The sequence below is a fragment of the Diceros bicornis genome, chromosome 10 (genome assembly GCF_020826845.1).
Source record: "Diceros bicornis minor isolate mBicDic1 chromosome 10, mDicBic1.mat.cur, whole genome shotgun sequence".
NCBI classification, from domain to species: domain Eukaryota; kingdom Metazoa; phylum Chordata; class Mammalia; order Perissodactyla; family Rhinocerotidae; genus Diceros; species Diceros bicornis.
In genome coordinates this window covers 38,913,810-38,933,570 of record NC_080749.1, presented here as the reverse complement: position 1 = coordinate 38,933,570, position 19,761 = coordinate 38,913,810, and the positions used below count along the sequence as shown (strand labels likewise).

General features: G+C 35.4%; 1 pseudogene; it reads right to left on the bottom strand.

Moving 5' to 3' along the window:
* Window positions 1–12,829: 12,829 nt before the first annotated feature.
* On the bottom strand, window positions 12,830–12,926 carry LOC131411081 (U6 spliceosomal RNA; annotated as a pseudogene).
* Window positions 12,927–19,761: the final 6,835 nt, after the last annotated feature.

Here is a 19,761-nt window from a genome sequence, read left to right as displayed (position 1 = left end):
TAAAGCACAGCCATAAAAAGTAAGAAAAGTCTAGAAAATATTCTAAAGATGCATATTCTACGTAACTTTTCATTATATGAAAGAGATAAACTGTACTTAGTATTAAAACATAATGGAGGGGCTGGCCTGGTGGCCTAGTAGTTAAATTCAGCACACCTTGCTTCCGCGGCCCAGATTTGGTTCTGGGGTGCAGATCTGTATCACTTCTCAGCCATCCTGTGGCGGTGACCGACATACAAAATAGAGGAAGACTGGCCACAGATGTTAGCTCAGGGAGAATCTGCCTCAGCAAAAACCAAAGTTAATAAAAAATAATGGATCAATGATTAAACTTAGGAAAACTGGATTCTAGATCTGTCTCTACCACCTACCAGGAATGTGTTCTGAGAACAATCACTGAAATATTTGAACTAAATCTGTAAAATAGGGGTAATGATACCTTCTTCAAGAAGAATAAGGGTCATTGTAGTTGTACAGATTTTTACTCCAAGTGAAAGATTTTGCTTTGTATTCTCTCCATGTGGTGCTCTGGTCTTAACCGTATTGGGGTTGTATCTTACCTTTATTAGACTTCTCCGTGCAACCAAAGCATTTCTTAGACTAGCGTCTAATTATTATGCTGTTTCTATCTCATCACGAATATTTGGGGTGAGAGGAGCCTGAATTGAATAAGAAGCATACTTTAAATCAGAGAAATTTTTAAAATCTAAGCTTATAGATTTATTGGTATTCTTGCTAAATTTAGATTCAATAAAATTTATCATTATTTTATAATAAAGATATAGATTACTGAAAATATTTGTCTGTGTGGTTTTTTGATCAGAAATAACTTAGAATGGTATTAGTAGATGTAATTAGTAGATATAACCATTTAGTCTTGAAACTAATCCCCAATAAGAAGTAAATATATTTGGAATAATATCATCTGAATAAATGGGTTTGTTTCTTTTTTGCTAAATATTCATTTCTTAAAGATTAAGTCCATTACCTGGGTACCCTATCCTAAGGTTCCAAATTTGCTCATTTGCCAAGATTTAAAACTCATACTTTTTTAACAACATTTGAGGCTGAATGATGATTTTTTTTTTTTTTTTGAGGAAGATCAGCCCTGAGCTAACATCCAATGCCAATCCTCCTCTTTTTGCTGAGGAAAACTGGCCCTGGGCTAACATCTGTGCCCATCTTCCTCTACTTTATATGGGACACCACCACAGCATGGCTTGACAAGCGGTGCGTCAGTTGACACCTGGGGATCCAAACCTGCGAACCCCAGGCCACTGAAGCAGAGTGCGTGCACTTAACCAGTAAGCCACCAGGCCAGCCCCCGAGCGATGATTCTTGAGAGAAGTTATTATACTACTCCGACAATTATGCCCAAATTTGGAGAAAAGAAGTGCATTCTGGAGCAAAAATGCTACACTTTGCTTGCCTCAGCACTTTTTATTTCTCTTTCATTTTAATGTCAACAATTTGAATTTGCCAGTAAGGGCATTGCAATCAGAGGATGTCTGTAGTTCAAATCATATTTATGAGGTGTGGTATGAGAAAAGTCTTAGCTTTATCATCTTTGGAACTTACTGTATTCTGCAAACAAACTTTTTTTTTGTTTTTTGATTTACTGTTTTCACAATCACAAGCATATCCCTCTTTTGCTTTTTTTAAATAGTCATATTAAGATACAATTAATTACCAATTGGTTGGTAATTTACTAATTTGTGATGCAATATGACCAAACTTAAGGAAGTTTCAAAGTGCCTCAATTTGAGTTCCATATCATCCACACTCCAACTTTTCAACAATAAGTACTGAAAGAATAAAGCCTTCAGTTCGGGAAAAGAAAAGCTATATCACACAAATACAAACTTAAAAAGATATAAACACTATTAAATTTCCATGCAGATATGATATACTCCAGATGAAACAGTCCACTTGACTAGAGGATTAGTAGCAATCCAACTTCTAGAGTGGATAAGGAAATCAGGAGAAAAGAGAATGTTACGTGGTACTTGCAGATGGGTTAATTACACTACAGTCCTAAAATATCTTAATTTGTTATGAAAATTGAAACTGGATATTAACGTTGTCTCCTGGCTTGGACATGACTTCCAAAGTCGAGTATTTCTGAACATTTCTGTACCATATTACTAAATACACTGCAGATAGGTTCCCCTACACTGATGTTTTTACTGTCTCCACAGTTTTGGCTTTTCTAGAATGTCCTATACTTGGAATCATACAGTATGTAGCCTTTTCATATTGGCTTTTTTCACTTAGTAAAATGCATTTAAGTTTCTTCTATGTCTTTTCATGGCTTGATAGCTCATTTCTTTTTAGCACTGAATAATATTCCATCGTTTGGATGTACCACAGTTTATTGATCCATTCACCTGTGGAAGGACATCTTGGTTGCTTCCAAGTTTGGCAATTATAAACAAAACTGCAATAAACATCCATGTACAGGTCTTTGTGTGGACATAAGTTTTCAACTCCTTTGGATAAATACCAATGAGCATAATTGCAAGATTGTATGGTAAGAGTATATTTAGTTTTGTAAGAAACTGCCAAACTCTCTTCTAAAGTAGCTGTCCCATTTTGTATTCCTGCCAGCAATGAACAAGAGTTCCTGTTGCTCCACGTCCTCATTAACATTTGGTGTTATCGGTGCTTTGGATTTTGCCCTTTCTAATAGGCGGGTAGTGGTATCTAATCCTTATTTTGATTTGCATTTCCCTGACAACATATGATGTGGAGTATCTTTTCATTTGCTTATTTGCCATTGTACATATTCTTTGGTGAGGTGTCTGTTAAGGTCATTGGCCCCTTTTTTAATTGAGTTGTTTGTTTTGTTGTTGTTGAGTTTTAAGAGTTCTTTGTCTATTTTGGATAACAGTCCTTTATCATATGTGTTTTTTTGCAAATATTTCTCCAAATCTGAAGCTTGTCTTTTCATTCTCTTGACAGGGTCTTATGCAGAGCAGAAGTTTTTAATTTTAATGAAGTCTAGCTTATAAATTATTTCTATCATGGATTGTGTCTTTGGCGTTGTGTCTAAAACGTCATCACCATACCCAAGGTCATCTAGATTTTCTCCTATGATGTTATTTCCTAAGTTTTATAGTTTTGCATTTTATATTTAGGTCTATTATCTATTTCTAGTTAACTTTTGTGAAGGGTATAAAGTCTGTGTCTATATTCATTTTTTTGCATGTGGCTGTCCAGTTGTTCCAGCACCATTTTTTGAAAAGACTATCTTTGCTCCATTGTTTTTCCTTTGCTCCTTTTTCAAAGATCAGTTGAGTATATGTATTTGAGTCTGTTTTGGAGATCTCTATTCTATTTCATTGATCTATCTGTAAAGCAAGACTATAAAGTAAGTCTTAAAGTTGAGTAGTATCAGCCGTCCAAGTTTGTTCTCCCTAAATATTGTGTTGGCTCTTCTGGGTGTTTTGCCTCTCCGTATAAATATTGTCTATCTTTTCGTGTTAGTCTTAGGATAGATTCTCTTTCGTTGCCTATTCCAAAAAATTCTGTCTTTAATATGTCAAATTTTTCCTTACATGTAGTACATATTCTGAATACTTATACAACTCTTTTTAAACCTTGAGTTGTTGCTCAATTCTTCACTTTTTCCTGGTTTGTTTTCATCTAATGCAGGAGATTCCATTTCACTTAAAGTTTTAAAGAAGGTCTTGACAAATTTTCTGACTTTCTTTCTCTCCTTGTTCTTTCTTTCCCTCACAGGTCCTTGTCTCTTATCACCTTTTTCCTCCATATTCTTTGAGAGTGAGGCCCTAAATGAGCGAGTCCTTCACATTTTTTTTTGTTTGTTTTTTTGGTAAGATTGGCCCTGAGCTAATACCTGTGCCAGTCTTCCTCTATTTTGTATATGGGATGCCACCACAGCATGGCTTCATGATTGGTGTGTAGGTCCGTGCCAGGGATCTGAACCTGCAAACCCCGGGCAGCCGAAGCAGAGAGCGCAAACTTAATCACTACAGCACTGGGCTGGCCTCCACATTTTTAAAATAACATCAAAGTGCTATAAAGAGCATAAACACATGGATGAATGTAGGAAGAAAAAATAGCTGCAATTATTAAACATTATAAAAAGCAAGTATTTCCTTTTATTTCAAAATTTCAAGTAGCTGTTTTGTGTTTTCTCAGAATTCTGGTCACTATATTGAAATGTGGAGAATGCAGTAGCCGAGAAATTTAGAATTCATTTTAGCTTTCAGGCCAATTGCTGTTAGGTTAATTCTGTTAACATGAAGAACTGTATTAAAAAGAAACTATATTTCTTGAAATAAACTTATTTTCAGAATGGAAATCCTAAATGATCAAATTGTGTTTATTGGTGTAAATTGATTTAGAAAAAAATGAATTAAATGCATAAACTAGTTTTTCTAACATCACTATAGTAAATTTTGCTTCTATATTTTCACAATTAAAATTTGCTATATGGCTACTACAGGCAGCAATCAGTGAATCTCAGCCTCATCAAACTAGAGGTTGGCAGTTCTTCATGTAGGGGATTGTATTTAGAAATTTCTTTGCCTTATGAACCGACAGAGTACAAGTTGATTGGCCTTCAGGCCTGGGATCTTGGGTCAGGCCATCGATAAAGTTCAGTGGCTAAGAAAGAAGTCACTGGTTACTATTTATAATTTGTTTTCTGATAATTTTATCATGCACATGTACTCAGAGGCCATGGGTTGCAGTTCATAAATTGAAACAGATGAATAAAAATATGTAAAACGAATTCTGTCAATTTTCAATGTACTAAGATATTTATTATATTCATTTAAATTAGTATGACTTTGTGCATTAACTATAAAACAAAGGTTGACAATAACAAAATATCATCCTCTGTGTGTTCTGTTATGAATTTTCAGATATGAGTATTTATAAAAAGGAATTTGATGAAGAATTACAAAAGTCAACACAAAATCTAAAGAGTAACTCTTTTTATGTGAATCTGATTCAGAATTCCTTATTCCTGTTTTTTTTATTTCTTAAAGTTCAAGAATTTGAGCAATTACTTTATCTCTTTTGTTTGCATAATAAAATGTTCCATCTTAAATATGTCTTATATATAAGTTTCTGGACTTGTCATTGTCAAGTATTCATCTCTTACTATTTATCAAATCTCTTTATTGGTCAATTCTGCTAAGATTTATGGGGCCAAATATTTTATTCAATTTGACAAGTACAAATTCTACATTGAATTTTTTGTAGTTTTCTTAGCAAACTTTGTTCTATACTTACTTAGGAAAATTCTTAATACCTTGAAAAACATGGTATATAGCCGTAGTTTAAAAGAATATTTTACTAAAAAACAACTATAAAAATATGCTTTTGTTTGCATTCATGAGCTTTTATTAAATCAAAGAGCTTATAAACATTATAAAATAAGAGATTAAATTAATTCTGAAAATAGTTTCCTTTCATTTATTTTTTCTTTTGCTTGAATTTCATGGGACTCTGTTTTGATGGGGAATAATGGGGTCATTTTAAATGATGATGATTGAATAACCTAATTCTAATCAAATTGGGAACACAAAAAGCGGCTGAAGATCAGAAGTCAAGCTCTTTCTAACACAGCCCTACAGTACAGAGGACATAGGAAGGAAAGCTCTCCTGGGAACATTGTTCTTGAAAAGCTGAAAGTAGGTAACAGCACACACAAATGATACACAATCTTCAGAGTAGATATTTGATGTTGAATCTTGGACACACAGGCTATCCATTCCTGGGGATTACTCACTGCCATGTTCCCTATGTTTTCATAAGGATGGGTCTATATCTGGCTTAAATAAATGTGACATGTTTAGATGACCAGAATTAAGAAAAAATAATGCAATTTAAAAAGAATCCTATTAAAATGTTCAAATTTCATGTAGAAGATGATCATGGGATCAGGGATTGGGTATTGATACCTCTCTTACATTAGCACATAAACTAAACTTGGTAGAAAAGATTAATCTAATTGATTAAATGACTGAGAAAGTGATGTTCTGAGGAAATGGGTGATCACATTTGATCACACAGAGTGATCAGTTTTACTTGACATAAGAATCCATAGTAAGAAATTCTGATGTTTGCACAAATCAGACTCGGTGTGAATACTGTTAGTGGGGAGGCAGCATCACCTTGTAGTTAAAAATGAGGACATTGGAATTGGACTGCCTCTATTCCAACTTTGGTTCTGGCTCATTCTAGCTCTATACTAACTGTGGGGAAGTTACTGAAATTCTCCAAACCCCAATTTTCTCATATGTAAATTTGTACTAATAAAGGAGTTGGTATGAAGATTAAAATAGATTGTGCTTATAAACACTCTTAGAATAGTGGCTGGCACATGCAACAGTCCAATAGATGTTAGCATGTTTAATAAGATTTAACATACCATAGAATAGAACATTAATATGCTCACTTTATAGAAGATATTTTATAGAATATCTATTTTATAGAATATCTTCTATTCTATAGAAGATATCTATATAAGAATATTCTATATAAGATATTGTATATAAGAATATATATAGAATATTAGTTAAAAATTAACGTTAGTTGTGTCTCCGAACATAATTTCTCCCTCAAGGTGGAGCAATATTTCCGATGGACGTTAGGACTAATTATTAAGTCTCTCAAGTGATCAAGCAGCCCAAAAACTGTGCTGTGGTGGCAGCTGCTAGATTTCCTTGCCACACTTTCATAGATTCAGCTAGTGAGGAGACAATGAGTTCAAATGAATCCACAAAGTTTATTACATACATAGAAGTTTCGTTGACTTACACAGAGGCCTACAGCCGTACCCTAAAAGGAGGCAAGGTAGACCTGTATGCTACTGAAACTAGGAAAATGGATGATAAATTCTCTTGTGGAAATCTCCCATAGAATATAGATGAGAAACTGCATGCCAAAGCTCTTTATCAGGATGTCTACCCTTGCTTTGGAGGAATTGCAGGGCGTTCCACCAAAACTGGGAGGTACTAAACTGTTTTATTGAGACGCTTCAGGAGAGGATCTAAGGGCTGGGTGGAGAATGGGATCTAACGTTCTCGACTGGGCCGGGATCTCCCCAGTGTCACAGTCACCAAAAGCTTTGTGCTTCTTTACACCATTATTTTTTTTTTTTTACTGGAAAATCTTACAATTGAAGATTAAGATTATAACAGAGCCTGCTTTTATAATTCATCTTAAATTAGGATATTTTTGATCCAACACGTTTTATCAGGGAACCAGTTATTTTGCGGAGCATGATCCCTCTGCACATTTTCTTCTAGGAAGACATGAGACGACGTGGGTGGATGAGGATTCTGGGGAGATTTTCATTGGGAGCATGAACACAGCAGGGTATGCTACCATAAAAATTGAAAAAAAGGCTCAAGATTGAGTGTCTCTCTTTCTCCTCAAAACATACATTCCATCAATACTAAAATGCTACAGATTTTTTTTTGTTTGTTTTGTTTTGTTTTTGCTGAGGATGATTAGCCCTGAGCTAACATCTGTTGCCAATTTTCCTCGTTTTTTGCTTGAGGAAGATTAGCCCTGAGCTAACATCTGTGCCACTCTTCCTCTACTTTATACATAGGTCATCACCACAGTGTGGCTAATGAGTGGTATAGGCCCGCGCCCGGCCTCCGAACCCAAACCTGGGCTGCCAAAGTGGAACACGCCGAACTTAACCACTACACCACAGGGCTGGCCCCCAAAATGCTACAGTTTTTTGACATGCACACGTCCATACACTTTTGGGCATGCTACTCTTTTTTCTCAGAATTAACCTCTCCCAATACCCTATAAATCTGATGAATTCTTATCATTTTAGAATTTTCTTAAAGTCTGTAAATATGTTCCTCTTTCTCATTTTCCCATTAGATAATTCTCACTCTCCTGTGCCTTGGATATACTTCTGTTATTATGTTTACTCTACTAAACTATATTATTTCTCTTTACATATCTATCTATGCTAATAAACTGTAACACCTTTGAGCTCCAACTCATAGTTCATAGTTTTGCATTCCTGGCATAGAATTCTTTTAAGTTTTTGTTATATTGAATTGAATTTACTTAAGTTGAATAGTTGTGTATTTTTCTAGAGAACCTTCTACACTCTTCCTTCACTTTCCTTCTGACCAATGACAGGTATTTGAGAGATGGATAAGTTTAAGGGCACTGTCTTTTGAAATGGAGCAGAACAAAGTTAATTGATCCACAAGGAGATCAATGCCTAGAATTAGACCATAGAAGCATAATACTCAAACCAACAAGCTTGTCCTCTTGAGGGCTGTAATGGAGCTAGAAATATATTTTTTCTTTCTTTGCTGTGTTTTAGCCTTAAGAGATCTGTATTTCTAGACTTATAGGAAACAGATACTGTTACCATATAGTCAATTGTTGTTGACGAAGTTATTCACCTATCCAGTGGAGGGAGTAAAACTAACATTAATGAAATTTAATGTATTTTAGAGTCAGAAAATAATTTCAAAATTTAAGGAAATAGAATAAGTTCGAAAATAAGTAAAAATGTAAACTGTTTCAAAGGAATTTCATAATATCTATCTTTTTTCAATTTTATAGTAGAATCATTCAGTTTAAAATGTTTATAAGCTTACAGCATCTTGTAATTTGAGTTAGTAATGCTTTGTACTGAAAAGCCAGATGAATAAAGGTCATGAACTTTTTCTGTTCTACTACATACTTTCAAGAAAATATAATTTTTTTACTTATTTGTCAAGAGAGTAAAGAGTTATCTCATAATAGACTCTTGGTGGAATTAACATTGTCATATATTTTGTTTAATATTTGTCACTGTAGAAATAAATGCAAAGATGGAGTTTTTAATTTGGGCTATTTCATTTTTCTCAGGTGGATCAAGTTTTGGCAAGATAATAGCGTCACAGATTTTATAACTTTCTACCAGTGTTTTCTAAACTTGTCAGATAATAACAATCCCCTGCGGTACTTGTTATGTGTGCAGGTTACCAGTTCAATTTGACGAATTGGGTTTTTGCCCCCAAGAATATGTTTTTTTAACATAGAGTGCAGGTAATTCTTATTTTTCATCATATTGGATAACTGCATCTCTATACTGTCTTAATGAATGAAAACTTTTGAAAAATTTGCAGGTAGTTTTGGTTGTTAATCACCCTTTTTTCCTTTGAAATATTGACTTTCCTCTCCAGATTCATCTCTCACCACTAAACTGTTTGTTTTCTAAGGAATAGTCATGTCAAACTGCTTACATACTCCTTTTTTCCTTTGCCTATGCTGTTTCCTACACTTCAAATCCTGTGGCCTATGCATTCCTTTCACTTGGTTGGCCACATTTGCTATCTGAGACTTAAATCTAGTGTCTGCTAGGAATGGTTCCTTGACATCTTGTGCCTGAGATACCTCCACCTATTGTTCTCTAAACCACCTGTGCCTTATATCTACCATGGTACTCAGCATTCATCATTGTACTCTTCTCTCTCTCTTTTTTTTTTTGTGAGGAAGATCGGCCCTGAGCTAACATCTGCCAATCCTCCTCTTTTTGCTGAGGAAGACTGGCCGTGGGCTAACATCCGTGCTCATCTTCCTCCACTTTATATGGGATGCCGCCACAGTGTGGCCTGCCAAGCAGTGCATCGGTGCACACCTGGATCCGAACCGGCGAACCCCGGGCTGCCTCAGCGGAGCACGCACACTTAACCGCTTGCGCCACCAAGCCGGCCCCATCTTCTCTTTTCTTTTAAACTCCCCAAGTAGACCATGAGATTCTTGTCAGTAGGCACACTACTAATTAGTCTTCATATTCCCAGACTAGCACAAATCTGACCTACAATAGATGTCTAATAAGTGTTTACTAAAGGGATGAAGAGTACAAATTGTTTGGGTTCTATGTTTATAATTTTAAATCTCTTTAGGAAATATGCCTTTTTTCCTTCTCAGTGTGTGTTCCATCTACACAAACACTGATCATGGATAGTTTTATATTCGTAGCAAGAGGTCATTAATACAAAAACATTTAACTAGCTTTAAAAAATTTATGAAAGTAATGCATATACATGGTGTAATTACACAATGTGTAAGGTAATATAAGTTAAAAGTAAGCCTTCCTGAAATAGAACAAAGAATCCTAACGATTATATGGACCAACAAAAAACCCCAAATAGCCAAAACAATCTTGAGGGGAAAAAAAGACAAAGCTGGAGGCATCACACTCTCTGATTTCAAAGTATACTACAAAGCTATAGTAATCAAAACAGCTTGGTACTGGCAGAAAAACAGACACACAGATCAATGAAACAGAATTGAGAGCCCAGAAATAAACCCACACATTTGTGGACAGCTAATTTTTGATAAAGGAGCCAAGAACATGCAATGGAGAGACACCAGTCTTAGCAATATCTTTTTGAATATATTCCCTCAGCCAAGGTAAAAAAAGAAAAAATTAACAAACTGAACTACATCAAACTAAAAAGCTTCTGCATGGCAAAAGAAACCATCAACAAAATGAAAAGACCACCTACCAACTGGGAGAAGATATTTGCAAATTAGATATCTGGTAAAGGGTTAATATCCATAATATATAAAGAACTCATACAACTCAACAACAATAAAAAACCTGGTTAAAAAATGGGCAGAGGAGCGGGACAGACATTTTTCCAAAGAAGATATACAGATGGCCAACAGGCACATGAGAAAATGTTCAACATCACTAATTATTAGAGAAATGCAAATCAAAACTACAATGAGATATCACCTCAGGACTGTCAGAATGGCTATTATGAAAAAGACAAGAAATAACAACTGTTGGAGAGGATGTGGAGAAAAGGGAACTCTCATACACTGCTGGTGGGAATGCAAACTGGTGCAGCTACATGGAAAACAGTATGGAGACTTCTCAGAAGATTAAAAATAGAACTACCATATGATCCAGCTATTCTACTTCCAGGTATTTATCCAAACAACATGAAAACACTTAGTTGAAAAGATATATGCACCCCTATGTTCATTTTAGCATTATTTACAATAGCTAAGACTGGGAAACAACCTAAGTGCCCTCAAGAGATGATGGGATAAAGAAGATATGGCATGTATATACAATGAAATACTACTCAGCCGTAAAAAAAGATGAAATCTTATCATTTGCAACAGCATGGATGGACCTTGAGGGTATTATTCTAAGCAAAATAAGTCAGATGGAGAAAGCCAAGTAGCAATGATTTCACTCATATGTGGACTATAAACAATGACAAACAAACACATAGATACAGAGAATGGAGTGGTGGTTACCAGAGGGGGAGGGGGAGGAGGGAGGCAGGTGAAAGGGAGACATGTGTACAGTGATGGATGGCAACTAGACTTTTGGTGGTGAACACAATGTAGTCTATACAGAAGTCAAAATATAATTATGTACACATGAAATTTATATAATGTTATAAACCAATGTTACCTGAATAAAAAAGGTATTTTAATTAAAAAAAATAAGTCTTCCTTACCATCTCTAAATCATGGTAGATAACTACTATTACCAGTTTATTGTTTGTATTTCTAAAAATGTTAATATACATAAAGCATATATATGCAGATATAAATATCTCATGCATATTCATATAAGCACAAGTATGCAAACATCCCTACGTATACGTTTGTTTTTGTGTATATTTTATACAAATAAGATAATACTCTATTTATATCTTGGAGAAACTTTCATATCAGCTTATATCAATCCACTTCATTCTTTTTATTGGCTGTATATTATTCTATTTTATGTATGTATCATGATGTACTTCACTGATCCCCTTCTACTGGATATTAGGGTTGTTTTCATTTTTTCTCATTACAAACAATACTGCAATGAATGTTCTTACATATAAATCTTGGTGCAGTGAAGAATGTTTCTGATTAAAGTAGTAGGGATTTTGGTTAGATATTTCTGCACTAATCTCAAGAAAGACTGTTACAATTTGTACTTTTAAGAAGAGAATGTCTGTTTCTCCACACCTTCTCTAATTTTGTATTATCCAATTTACATTTGAGTGATCTTATATGTGTTTTAATTAGCATTCATTTACATATGAGTGAATAGGAGTATCTTTGCATACATATTAAGGATTTGTGTTTCTGAAGCACATTGGTTGTGTGTCTCCTTCTGTCTTAGATACTATTATATCTCAGTTTTTCTAGGCTCTGCCAAATTTATTTTTTCATGCTTTTGATCTCTAGTTCTCTGTTCATTTGTGAAACCCTAGTTTCTATACCCTATTTTATCTTTTAATAATACCAAACCGGGGGCCGGCCCGGTGGCGCAAGAGGTTAAGTGCGCGCACTCTGCTGCAGCAGCCCTGGGGTTCGCTGGTTCGGATCCCGACATGCACAGAAGCCCTGCTTGTTAAACCACGCAGTAGCGGCGTCCCATATAAAGTAGAGGAAAATGGGCACGGATGTTAGCCCAGGGCCAGTCTTCCTCAGCAAAAAAGAGGAGGATTGGCATCGGATGTTAGCTCAGGGCTTGTCTTCCTCACACAAAAAAATAAATAATACCAAACTCTTCTTCAACATTTGACTGTTTGAAACATATATTTATACTTTATATAATGTCAGTTTTTCAGTTTTGCCTTTATACCCATTCCATTAGAAAGTATCTAAAACTGATATAAACTTAAATTTTTTTAATACTTACAATTTAATGAAATTGCAACAGTAAACATTTCCTATGTGTTTTGGTTTCCAATACTTGTCTACCGGGAGTTAATAATACTTATTACCTGTTCAACAATTACAGAAAAAACTTTTAAAATTAAGAAAAGTTCTAAATTTGAATAAAGAATATTCCCTTAAAAACATGGAACACTTCCCAAATTTGCATGTCTTCCTTGGGCTGGGACATTGCTAATCTTCTCTGTATTGTTCCAATTTTGTTGGAGCGCTAGACGTCATTTTTCTGATCGTAGATTTATCTACACTTGTAGAATTTGTGTGTGTATGTGAGCACATGTTTGTGTGCTCCACTTCACTTCTACCTAATTCCTTTACCTGCCCTGGAGCTGCCCTTGATGAAAAGCTCTGTAATACTTTGCATCATAAGTTTTGTGCATGCTCTAAATCTTCGGAATATTTCGTCTATCTTTATCCAATCCTAAAGTAATAAAGATAAACTGGAAATAACCTTTAATTATCCTAGATTTTGATAATTTTTTAACACTCAGTGCTACACGTGTCTTAAAACATTACATCACTTGCCATTAGATAGCTCTATTTTAAAGTTCAGCATCTTGTATTTTTAAAAATGTATTTCAAAATTTTGCATCTTAAAACATTGATCTTAAAACATTAAAGCTTCCTTTAAACTATAGTTGAAAGGAAATATGTATGTTTGTTACATTTTGCATGAGTCTCTCTTTCTCTCACTCTTTCCATAAGGAAGGCAGGAACATAGGAGAAAGGAGAAAGGTAATTGACCTCTTGACCAAGTCGTTCTGTTTGGCCAGGTTGTACCACATTGCCCTTGTGAGGTTACAGTGAAAGCCAAGCAGAGGTCTGCAGTAAGGGACTAACAGTATTAGGATCAAAGGCCTAATTGTCTATTTTCTTGAAGTTAAGGTTATTGGCAGCTGCCATTATACCATCCATGCTGCTGTCACCAAGCACAGCCAACCAGCATGCACTAATTGCAGTGGCCTTTTCATCAAGTAAGATCATCCCACTAAACACAAAGAGCTGTCTTTCCATTAGCACAGACAGTAGCCAGCTAGATCAGCTGGGCTCCTTGAGTATGATTGGACTGTCATATTGTTATGATTTGTTCAAGTTTAGAGCATTTAGCAGATACCCTTTGCACCTCTCTTTGTACCTGAATACTATAACCTGACTGCCCCTATCATTTAAGAGGCTACTATAGCTTTTCAAAGTTCAGCAGCGCACAATTGTAGGCAGGCAACTGGTTTCTGACAAGAGATCAATACTGTCCTTCCAAACGCCGGAGTCAAGCTGCTGGGTCTGTCAGAGGGATGTGTGCTGTAATTGGATCATGGATGCTGCGAGTCATCTGAGTTTCCCTTCAGCACTGTCACAGCTGTCAGATGTCATCCCTTTGTACAGCTGCCACTGCGGGAGGGTTGGGGCTCTTTTTCTGTTCTAACCCAATGCAAATGTCCACTTAGCAGATGAATATTGAAGATATTAGACACTTCTTTATGCCTTTATGCAAAATAAAGATCTGTGTCATCTGTGAATTTCATGGAAATAAGTTGCAATTTATTCACTGTGAGAAAAGTGAAGTGAAGCCTGTAAAAATGAGAAATTATTTGGTTCAGGCTATTAAAAAAAGGAATATTTTACAGAATAAACAACAATATGCATATATTTTTCTTGAGATGGAAAAACTAATACCGTGCAGTATTTAGAATGGTCACCTGATATTTGGATGATATTTAAAAGTATATATGTATCTTTTGCTTCATCCATATTGTTAGAAAAGGGACAAATCTCGAACAGATTTAGGTCCTTTTAAATCATTAAAGTTTATTGAAAAGTATAAACCCACTACCCCTTTAAAGTAGCAATACAATAAGATTTAAGGAATGCAGTTATATTTAGAATCAGGTCAAGGAGTCTCAAGAAAGTTTTTAAGAAGGGGAGGACAGTCTCAATAAAAATGAGTTGATGTTTTGGTCACAAAATCCTTTTTTTCTAGGTTATTACAAATGAAATAGAAAGACATGTCTTCTGTTCCAAAATAATTATATTAACAATGAGTGGCTTCTATTAATTTCTGTCAGTTTTGCTTTTGTTTAAATTAAAAAGAACATTCAAATAGAAATGCATTTTATTTTACTGTACTTACGCTTATAATGCTACATTTTAAAAAACTGATGATAGTTAACTTCTGGAACTGTAAACCTAGAGTCATGTACACTTGCAACATACAGTAGAAATAAAGAAGTGGCTTTGGCAATTATATTCTTAATTCAGGAACTTTCATAGTATTGAGATGGATCCTTGGAATTACCTGAGACTATCCCAAAATAAAGTACAATCTTATTTTTATTTTTATTTCTTTTACCATTTTCTTCCTGTCGCCCAAAGTTGATGTCAGAATCATTTGTGGATGGTCAACAGGGTAATTTTTGATCCGGGTGGCTGACTTCCTTTTTCTTGAGGTCCAGACCACACACCACCTTCTCTGTCAAAAAGGCAGCTTGCACTGGCCTCCCTGACAGAGTAGCACGAACATTATTTTCCAATATCTAACCTTAGTGTCCTGTCATTCACCAGGGGACTCACTGGGTCAGCCCTTCAAATATCCAAACTTTTTGCCTCCATCTGGCATTATGAGGTGACCTCACCTCATTTGCGGTAGCTTAAGTTTCTTGGAGCCTAAAATTAGTGACTGCCAAAATCAAAACATAGACATTTGGTCCACATGGTGGGGTAGGGCAGTGGGAAGGGAGGGAACCAAAACAAGCAAATGCACCCAACGTTTTCATTTAAAGGATGATGCGTTTGAAATGATGATGATATATGGTAATCAGGCTAAGAAGTATTGCATTTCTTCTTGCCTCAGTTAGCATTTTTCTCTGTGTGATTTTACTTTTACAAGAAGCTGGATAAAAGTCCTACAAAAATTAAAATGTTTTACTCCTATAAAACACATTATTTAGCAATCAAATCTTAGTTGACTATCACTGGTAGAGTAAAATGGTCTTCGATAGTTACTTGTGGAGAAAATAAAGGAATGAATGAAGTAAAAATTTTAAACTTAGTTTTTTAAGGTTATTCTTCTGTGATGATAACTGTGAACTTTATATGCAACTTCAGTGACTCAAGTAGGCATTTTTTTTTTTTAAACATAGTTTATGGCTAATTACATCAGAGCTCCAAAACAGTCTTTTTTACATTTGCATTAATAAGGGTGTCACATGACCACCTTGAAGTAGAAATATACATCAAAGGTAGATTAAAGGTTGGTTAAGCATCAAACCATGTTCCATATGTAAATTTATAGCAATGATGTGCTGTAGAAAGATAGCTTACCCTCTATTTCTCTGCTACTAAATAAAATTAAAAATTCACAACTCTGGTTTATGGGATTTTAAATGAATTTGATCTCTCTTTTGGGCAGGGCAAATAAGTGTTTTGTGATGTATTATTTTATAAAAAAAAAAGAAGACCATCGTTCTGGCTCATTTAATTTTGCGAGTGAATGATCTAAGATTAACTACAGACTAGTCAGTGCAGTTTAAAAGCTGAAAGCAATTTTCAGCCATAGATGGTAATGCCACATTCAGTCCACAACTGAATGACTCTAAATGACTAAGCTTCGAGGTCTTTGTATATGACCACAGGGCCTGATAAAGCCATAGGAACACAGTAAAAGCACCAAAATAGTTCCAATTTATTTGGTGCCATCACCTTAATGAGATTAATACAGACGTGTTCATGTGCCTAATTGGTGATTTTGTTTTAACTAGTAATGAAGGATTAAAACTTCAGGCAACAGGCTGCTTGCTGGAAAGGGAATTTGAGGGGAAAAAGTTTTTAATTATAAAAGGAAGCCAGTGAAATACACCACGGCAAAGTTAATAATAATTCTTTTAAAAAAATGAACTGATTAAAATGTGTACCCTGGATTGTTCTTGCCATTTTCTGAGAAAGGGTGATTTTATGAGCAGTACCACATACTGTTCTTATTTACCAATAGACCCTTTGGCATACAAAAACATACAGAACTGTTACTTCTGGTGAAAAAAAATGTTAAAACTGAAAAGCATTGGCCCCCAGGCTACTGTGGAATTTAGAGTATGTAGTATTTTTTTCTAATTTATTTTTTAACGAGTTACTACAACTGGATGACCTGTGGCTAGCTGTCATGCTAAATCCCAAAGCATCCAGTAAATCAGAGCGTCTTTGGAGAAACTTCACCTATGACTTGCAATGGGTTTGCCCCACCTCAAAGTCTAGTTGTAACCGTTTCAATGCTAACACTATTAAGCATGCTGCCAAAACACAAACACTCAGCCTCAGTCATTAAAATTTAATTATAAGGGGGCAGCTGAGCCCAGTTTGAGTTTTGAATCTGAAAAATCTTGTTTAAAAAAAAAAAACTAATAAAAACAAAACTACCCAACCAAACCTATTAGCACCTGTCTATACAGGTCAAGTGAACTATATTTAAATAAAATTGCAGGTTTTGTCTGAGTTCGATATGCTCCCAATCCGCGCACTAAAACGTATTTTGATTATTATTACTCCTCTCTCACAACCGTAAAACGGACCATTGTTTCATCTCGACGTTGTTGGTGTGAGTTGTATAACCTGTGCCTATAGATGTGTGCCAGCACCGTCATTTTGTTTTTCAGAACAAATAGTAAAATAAAGGAACTATATCCCTAAACTGCCAACCGAATAAGACAATATTATTTAAGTTATTATTTTCCCCCCAAAACTTTGCTCAATGCTAAGGTGTCTTTCCGATTAGAAAAAAGCCCTGAAATGCAAGAATTTGGTCCTAGATGTTCTATTACGAACCACTTTTAAAGGACTCTGGGTAGTGATACTGTGCAGCGTAAGATGCTACCTTCCCAGAGAATGAAGACAGAAATATATTTTATATTTCTTGTCAGATTGAACTTTAAGACATCCTGACTGCTTTCTCTATAATTTAAACATCACAGCCAAAATGGCAACATGCTTTGTTCAGTTCCAGTTGTGTGAAGTTTTAGTGCTTCATTGATTCAGAGGAAGGCTGAGGCTGGCACGGGAGCAGGGCGACGGAATCACACTCTCACTGCAGCATGTCAAGCCATTATATCTGGGACCAGAATGTCACCGTGGTCTCAATGGTTCGTCAGCTGAAGGATATGGTTAACAAATGTAAAACCAAACTTCAGAGGAGCTGGTTTTCTGTGCTAAGTGATCTGTATTCCCTCTGAATTTACTTTCCCCTAACCCCGTGAAATTAACAGTACTTTCTGACATTCGACCCCCTGACCTCACACATAATAAGAATTTAAAAAGCACCATGCATGAGTGTGTCTCTGTAATGCAAAACTGGAAAAAATGACCATGTCACAGTTTTATTATACAAAACCTTCTCAATCTCCATTGCATGCTTCATATATGAGTGCTCAGTTTAAAGTTATTATAAAGAAAAACAATTTTAAGAGTAATAATTCACTGTTCGTGACTTTTATAGACAATAAATTGTAGCAAATACATATTGCTACCAAAAAGCTTTGTACTCCATTAATGCAGATATTTACCAAGATAAGTGTTTAAAATAGTCCGCCAGAAGACTCTGATGGTTCAAAGGAAGGGGCTTGCGGGGAGCCGGTTGCCAAGGGTGCAAGTGCATGCACAATGCGTAGGTCTCAAGGTTTAAGAGGCAGAAGCAGGAAAGTGTTATGTGGAAATGATTTTGTGTTATCAGGCTCAGGGGATGACAGCATACAAGAGTAAGAACAAGGTGCTATGTGGCTTTTTCTTCACTGTGAAGTGAAGATTGGCAGCTGGAAGTAAGGCTTACAGACAGACCCGCACACAGGACCTCTTCACCCAGGACTCATAATCACTACTCAAAGGAAAACGCATTTACCAGGGAAAAGCGGCTGTAGCCATCAGAAGTGTGCTTAAAACACCACTTAAATATCACTTTATACGCTATTACTTGCAAACTGTGGCTTCGTATTAAATTATACTTGCATAGGCTTTTGCTTAGGTGCTGATAATGCTTTTGAGGTTGCATTGGTGAAGAATTTAGGCTGCTTTACAAGAGACGTGACCAGAATGCTCCATGCAGCTGACAGTGACAGGGTGAAAAATTGCAGAACTGTACTTTCTTTCCCCATATAGATTGTAATTTTAATTGTCATTGTGGCCCTTCTGTTTTAATTATGGGACTTCTTTGATATATACCAGGACATCGTATTGAATGAAAATATGGTGCTATAATAGTCTCTTTATAATTAATGACCACATGTAGATCTTGGTGCATAAAAGGGAAGGAATAAATGAACAATTTATTTAACTAGGTTTTGGATTTCTTTCTGTCTTCCAGTGAATATAAAATGATCCCAGGGCTTCTGAGAATGTTTGATGTAAGAACTGCACAGAATATCTAATAAAATTACTTTAGGCTAGATTACAAAACACATTATATTTTAAAATGTTGTGCCCATGAATGGTAAAATTTGTCTATTTACCATATTATTCTTTTAACATTTTACCTTAAACAAAGGATCTTTTAAATTTATTTGCATGTATATTTTAAATGTGTCTTGTTAAACAGATTTTACTTGTCATATAACTAATTTTTACAGGGAAAATGAGGGTTCAGGAAAGAGACTTTCGAATCTTGATTTAGCAAACGGCAAAAAAAATTTTATCTCTGAACTTTTGCTTTCAAAATACAATAGATCTGTGCTACATTTTTTCTCTGAAGGAAGAATACATTTTTCTCAGTTACTTCTACTAAACAGAAGCTGTTTTTCTACAAATCAAAAATAAGTAGTCCATTCATGGGCAATTTAAAGCCCCTGAAAACTGTGAAAAGGAAACGGAAAGGGGAAAAAAGAGCAAAGGCTTAACATTGTTCTCAAACTATCACGTAACAAGCTTTCCTTATAGAATGCTGTGACATAAATATGCTGGGCTCATATACATTTCAAGAGATCCAGACCTCTATGGATTTCTGGAAAGCAGACCTATTTGTCCAGGGTCTGTCACTGTAAAACAGGAAAATGCCCCCTGACAAGCTTCTGCTAATTTTAT